The sequence below is a fragment of the Taudactylus pleione genome, unplaced genomic scaffold (assembly GCF_031769625.1).
Source record: "Taudactylus pleione unplaced genomic scaffold, aTauple2 ptg001305l, whole genome shotgun sequence".
Lineage (NCBI taxonomy): Eukaryota > Metazoa > Chordata > Amphibia > Anura > Myobatrachidae > Taudactylus > Taudactylus pleione.
The window spans coordinates 219,554-226,585 of record NW_028285705.1 but is presented as its reverse complement, the minus strand read 5'-3'; the positions used below and the strand labels follow the sequence as shown (position 1 = coordinate 226,585).

General features: G+C 37.9%; 1 pseudogene; it reads right to left on the bottom strand.

The window, feature by feature from the left end:
• Positions 1 to 4,839: 4,839 nt before the first annotated feature.
• LOC148443305 (E3 ubiquitin/ISG15 ligase TRIM25-like) lies at positions 4,840 to 6,423 on the bottom strand (annotated as a pseudogene).
• Between the last annotated feature and the right edge of the window lie 609 nt (positions 6,424 to 7,032).

The window sequence follows — 7,032 nt, the reverse complement described above, 5'->3', positions numbered from 1 at the left end:
ATGTAATCAGTAATATATTAGGGTAACATCAGTAATGTACAGTGAGGAAGTAATGTATGTCAGTAATAGGTGGTGATGTCACTGTATGTATTACAGTATATAATACATAATACACATAATAATAACTGGTACAGATACACATGTAATCAGTAATATATTAGGGTAATATCAGTAATGTACGGTGAGGATGTATTGTATGTCAGTAATAGGTGGTGATGTCACTGTATGTATTACAGAATATAATACATAATACACATAATAATAACTGGTACAGATACACATGTAATCAGTAATATATTAGGGTAATATCAGTAATGTACAGTGAGGATGTATTGTATGTCAGTAATAGGTGGTGATGTCACTGTATGTATTACAGTATATAATACATAATACACATAATAATAACTGGTACAGATACACATGTAATCAGTAATATATTAGGGTAATATCAGTAATGTACAGTGAGGAAGTAATGTATGTCAGTAATAGGTGGTGATGTCACTGTATGTATTACAGAATATAATACATAATACATATAATAACTGGTACAGATACACATGTAATCAGTAATATATTAGGGTAATATCAGTAATGTACAGTGAGGAAGTAATGTATGTCAGTAATAGGTGGTGATGTCACTGTATGTATTACAGTATATAATACTTAATACACATAATAATAACTGGTACAGATACACATATAATCAGTAATATATTAGGGTAATATCAGTAATGTACAGTGAGGAAGTAATGTATGTCAGTAATAGGTGGTGATGTCACTGTATGTATTACAGAATATAATACATAATACACATAATAATAACTGGTACAGATACACATGTAATCAGTAATATATTAGGGTAATATCAGTAATGTACAGTGAGGAAGTAATGTATGTCAGTAATAGGTGGTGATGTCACTGTATGTATTACAGTATATAATACATAATACACATAATAATAACTGGTACAGATACACATGTAATCAGTAATATATTAGGGTAATATCAGTAATGTACAGTGAGGAAGTAATGTATGTCAGTAATAGGTGGTGATGTCACTGTATGTATTACAGTATATAATACATAATACACATAATAATAACTGGTACAGATACACATGTAATCAGTAATATATTAGGGTAATATCAGTAATGTACAGTGAGGAAGTAATGTATGTCAGTAATAGGTGGTGATGTCACTGTATGTATTACAGAATATAATACATAATACACATAATAATAACTGGTACAGATACACATGTAATCAGTAATATATTAGGGTAATATCAGTAATGTACAGTGAGGAAGTAATGTATGTCAGTAATAGGAGGTGATGTCACTGTATGTATTACAGTATATAATACATAATACACATAATAATAACTGGTACAGATACACATGTAGTCAGTAATATATTAGGGTAATATCAGTAATGTACAGTGAGGAAGTAATGTATGTCAGTAATAGGTGGTGATGTCACTGTATGTATTACAGTATATAATACATAATACACATAATAATAACTGGTACAGATACACATGTAATCAGTAATATATTAGGGTAATATCAGTAATGTACAGTGAGGAAGTAATGTATGTCAGTAATAGGTGGTGATGTCACTGTATGTATTACAGTATATAATACATAATACACATAATAATAACTGGTACAGATACACATGTAATCAGTAATATATTAGGGTAATATCAGTAATGTACAGTGAGGAAGTAATGTATGTCAGTAATAGGTGGTGATGTCACTGTATGTATTACAGAATATAATACATAATACACATAATAATAACTGGTACAGATACACATGTAATCAGTAATATATTAGGGTAATATCAGTAATGTACAGTGAGGAAGTAATGTATGTCAGTAATAGGTGGTGATGTCACTGTATGTATTACAGAATATAATACATAATACACATAATAATAACTGGTACAGATACACATGTAATCAGTAATATATTAGGATAATATCAGTAATGTACAGTGAGGAAGTAATGTATGTCAGTAATAGGTGGTGATGTCACTGTATGTATTACAGTATATAATACATAATACACATAATAATAACTGGTACAGATACACATGTAATCAGTAATATATTAGGGTAATATCAGTAATGTACAGTGAGGAAGTAATGTATGTCAGTAATAGGTGGTGATGTCACTGTATGTATTACAGTATATAATACATAATACACATAATAATAACTGGTACAGATACACATGTAATCAGTAATATATTAGGGTAATATCAGTAATGTACAGTGAGGAAGTAATGTATGTCAGTAATAGGTGGTGATGTCACTCTATGTATTACAGAATATAATACATAATACACATAATAATAACTGGTACAGATACACATGTAATCAGTAATATATTAGGGTAATATCAGTAATGTACAGTGAGGAAGTAATGTATGTCAGTAATAGGTGGTGATGTCACTGTATGTATTACAGTATATAATACATAATACACATAATAATAACTGGTACAGATACACATGTAATCAGTAATATATTAGGGTAATATCAGTAATGTACAGTGAGGAAGTAATGTATGTCAGTAATAGGTGGTGATGTCACTGTATGTATTACAGTATATAATACATAATACACATAATAATAACTGGTACAGATACACATGTAATCAGTAATATATTAGGGTAATATCAGTAATGTACAGTGAGGAAGTAATGTATGTCAGTAATAGGTGGTGATGTCACTGTATGTATTACAGTATATAATACATAATACACATAATAACTGGTACAGATACACATGTAATCAGTAATATATTAGGGTAATATCAGTAATGTACAGTGAGGAAGTAATGTATGTCAGTAATAGGTGGTGATGTCACTGTATGTATTACAGTATATAATACATAATACATATAATAATAACTGGTACAGATACACATGTAATCAGTAATATATTAGGGTAACATCAGTAATGTACAGTGAGGAAGTAATGTATGTCAGTAATAGGTGGTGATGTCACTGTATGTATTACAGTATATAATACATAATACACATAATAACTGGTACAGATACACATAATATCTAGTACAGTACATTGTGAGAACTGTCCTTAGTCACTTACCCGCTGGGCTAAACTTGGCCTATATCTGGCACTTTTTACACACTTTTGAGGGAAGTGATACAAAAAGAAAAATTTTGAGAAACTATCTGCAGACTGATTAGTGGTATTTTAGATTATCTATCTCTATATCTATCTGTCTATCTATCTATCTCATATCTATCTATCTAGATATAAATGTCCTGACTGACTGACTAATCAACACCCAGCCCAAACCCCTGGAACTAGAACCATGAAAATCAGGGAGTATATGCTTTCCATGATTTAGGTAACCACTAAGAAGTGATTTTTTTAAATTCGTCTCCTAATGGGGTGAAAGTGCTGCCAAACATCACTAGCAGTTGGTGCAGCTTACCTATTTGAATAGTGAGGGAAGGGAATGTGTTACTACAGAGTTGAAAGAGGAAAATGTGCTACAACAGCAGTGAGAGCGGAATGTGTTACTAAACAGGTGAGGGAGGGGAATGTGTTACTAAACAGGTGAGGGAGGAGAATTGCAAATGAGTTACTGTGGGGTGAGGGAAGGGAATGTGTTCCAACACGGGTGAGGGAGGGGAATGTGTTAATACACAGATGTGGGTGGGGAAATTTACTATAGAGATGAGGGAAGGGAATGTGTTACTACACAGATATAGGAGTGTGTTACTATAGAGGTGAGGGAGGAGAATGTGTTACTATACATGTTATGGAGGGAAATGTGTTACTATACATGTGAGAAAAGGAAATGTGTTACTACAGAGGTGAGGGGGGGAATATGTTACTATACAGGTGAGGGTGGGAAATGTGTTACTACAGAGGTAAGGGAGGGAAATGTCAAATGTGTTATTATGGGGTGAGGAAAAGGAATGTTATAACACAGGTGAGGGAGGGGAATGTGTTACTATGTGGGTGAGGAGGGGTAATGTGTTACTACAGGTGTGAAGGAGGGATTGTATTTCTACACAGGTGAGGGAGGGGAATGTCAAATGTGTTAAAAACATGGGCAAGGGAGGGAAATGTGTTACTACAGAGGTGAGGGAATGGAATGTGTTAGTACACAGGTGAGGTAGGGTAATGTCTTACTGTAGCATTGAGGGAGGGAATGCATTACTATAGAGTTGAAGGCTTAATGTGTTAATCCACACATCAATCCTTCACCTTTACATGCAGCACACACACAAACAAGTATATTAAAAACAATTATCCTATGTGGATGAAAGTAATGCGCTTCTTGGGGTTATTGGTTAGTTAGATACACTGTAGATTAGTCTATTTAATAGCTGCCATGATATCTGGTATAGAGTGGAAACTGTATAATGAGTATTTTTTTGTAATAGAGAAAAAAATAAAATATATATGTTATAAATCTGGCAAATATCCAAGCAATAAATATTATCAGAGATGCATGCTGGGATTTGTAGGCCAACCTTTCTTGTATTATGGAAGAAACAGTCATGGAAACCCCCCAGCAGGTGGAGCTTTACATAGGCAACACCCCTTTCGTATACCACAGCCAAAAGGAGCTTTCATAGTGCTGACTTGTCACAGGGTATACACTGACTGACACTTACTGCAGCAAATCACAGATCTAAGAGAGAAAATCACCAATAACCTGGTGAAAGACAGGAGGAGCTCAGCTGTGGACCCACCCACTTCTTCTTTCTGTTGGCTAAGTGTTTAATCAATCATATCCCTTACCTCTGTGATGTCACCAGTATCTGGCAGATTTCTTATGACGATCTCACCTAGTTTTTGACTCCCCCTCCCAATATACTTATCCCCCTATCCCATACCCATATTGCAGCATAAAGTGGTTAAGTGAGGGGCTCAGTGAGTGGGGTGGTGTATGTGTGTAAGTGTCTGATCGGGTCACACAGAGAATAAAAGGACAGCTGTCCTGCCTCATAATCCAGGTATATCCTCACTCTGTCACAGGAGATATTGTTAGGTAACCAGATCTCTGTACTGTCATGTATCACTGAGTACCGATTATACCACCTACACACACACCAGGACTTGTTATTACCTCCAATGTATGAGTGATCTCCCCTCCTGTCTATACTGGGATAACACATCCCCACCATCCACCACTCTGATTCCCTGACATCCACATCCCAGTAATGTCTCCCTGAGGAGAAGCCCCTGGTGCTTATTACCTGAGGACACTGAAATCTCTCTGGTGTTACTGGAAGATCCTGGTCTATATCTGACCATGATGCAGTTTTCCTGTCCCCCGATATCTGTATATTACTAGCAGCTGTGGTTACATCCAGTAATAGGTCTGTAGCTTCCTGCACATAGACCCCTGTATTTATACCTGTTATTGTATCAGATAATGTGAGTAATGTCCCTGAGATGAGACCCACATCCAGATCTCCTCCATCACGGGCGTGTGTATACAGTCTCTCTGTGTCCTCAGTATCGCACAAGTCACCTGTGTCTGGTGCCTGTAAGACAGTCACTGGATCAGACATGTTACACAGCTCCTCAATGTGACGCATCTTCCTGGACAGTTCGTCCTTCTTTATTTCCAACTGCTGGATCAGATAAGAGACAGAGAATGAAATGTTTTGTTTCTGCCTGGAGATCTCACTCAGAGCTCTCTTCTCCAGGTCTTCCAGCTGTCTCCTGATGTCTCTAAACAGGGCAGTGACTGTCTCTGTTACACCAGCTGCTTTTCCCTGATCTTCTCGCCTGTGCTCCTGCAGACTCTGGACTCTTTTCTCAGCCTCCGCTCTCTTTGTGCTCAGTTTCTGCAGAACATGTCTCAGCTTCTCCTTCTTCTTCTCAGAGGCCTCATCCAGTGACTCCAGCTGATGTCCTATGTGTTCCCCAATCAGACAGCAGGACACACAGATACAGGCAGCATCCTCAGTGGAGTAATATCTGAAGATCTCCTTATGGACAGAGCATCTCCTGTACCCCAGGGCAGTGGTGGGAGCAGATAAGATGTGTTCTGCTGACTTGCTGTGTACTCTCAGGTGTTTATCACACAGATGAGCCTCACAATGCAGACAGGATTTAGCAGCAGGTACAGGAGAGTGAATACAGTAAGTGCAGAAGATCCTGGTCTCCTCCTGATCTGGCCGAGTGGACAGGAAACTCCCCACTATATTGCACAGAGTTATGTTCTGCATCAGTGCAGGACGCTCCTGACACTCTGCTCTGCATTCAGGACAGGTATAAACTCCAGACCCCTCCTGTGTATCCAGCACATGATCAATACAGACCCGGCAGAAGTTGTGTCCACATCTCAGGGTTACAGGATCTGTATAAATGCTCAGGCAGATGGAACAGTCCAGCTCCTGTCTCAGATCAGCAGATGCCATCGCTGGCAGCAGGAGAGAGAAATGAAAGTGACAATCTCTGACACTCAGATACCAGTGTGGTCACATTCTGTACTGTCACTGAGTATATACCCATAGGCTCTGGCACACTATAGGACACACAGAAATAAACACATGCACAGGGCTGCTAAGAGGTCAGGCAGGCCCCTGTACTGGGGTGGTGCAGTCACAGCACATCTGGGTCACTGTGAAGACACTAAGGCCCTCATTCAGAGCCGCTCGCTATTTGCGGTCGTTCGTTTTATAAAAAGGGGTGGCTATTCAAATGAACCGTTCGCACTTTGTGGTTTGTTCACGCCTCTAAGTCTGAACGAGCGAGCAAAACTTGCGGTTGTAATTTTGAAAAATACGCCCCCTGGCCGCTCGCACCATACGTCATGTCCGCTATTTATTACATTAATCGAGTACATCGTACAGAGTATGAACTGCTCGCTATTCTTGTGGTTGGTTTTTTCAACCGCTATTTTGCGAGCAGTTCTGAGTATAAAAAAACCAAGTGACGTGGTCAATGACGCTGCTGGATTAATTATGCACACCCATAAAACGCCCATTTTGATCTTTAAGCACGCCTGCGTTCTGATCTCCACTCCC